Raw genomic sequence first — 247 nt, forward strand, 5'->3', positions numbered from 1 at the left:
GAAACTTTTCAGGAAAAAGAGGCCTTGGACACAAAACAGTCAAATAATAATTACATATCACCACAGCATACGGATGTGAGAAACATTCGTACGACGTGTATTTATTTTTTAAAGTTTGACTGCTCTCTTATTCAAATGAATGGGGGGAGACAGATTTTTTGACCTATACTGCAGCCAGCCACCAGGGGGCAGTCACCCTGCTGAAAGCCTCACCACCAGCCACTGGAACCTCTCCCTTGTGTTCACC

The sequence above is a fragment of the Notolabrus celidotus genome, chromosome 21, assembly GCF_009762535.1.
Source record: "Notolabrus celidotus isolate fNotCel1 chromosome 21, fNotCel1.pri, whole genome shotgun sequence".
NCBI lineage: Eukaryota > Metazoa > Chordata > Actinopteri > Labriformes > Labridae > Notolabrus > Notolabrus celidotus.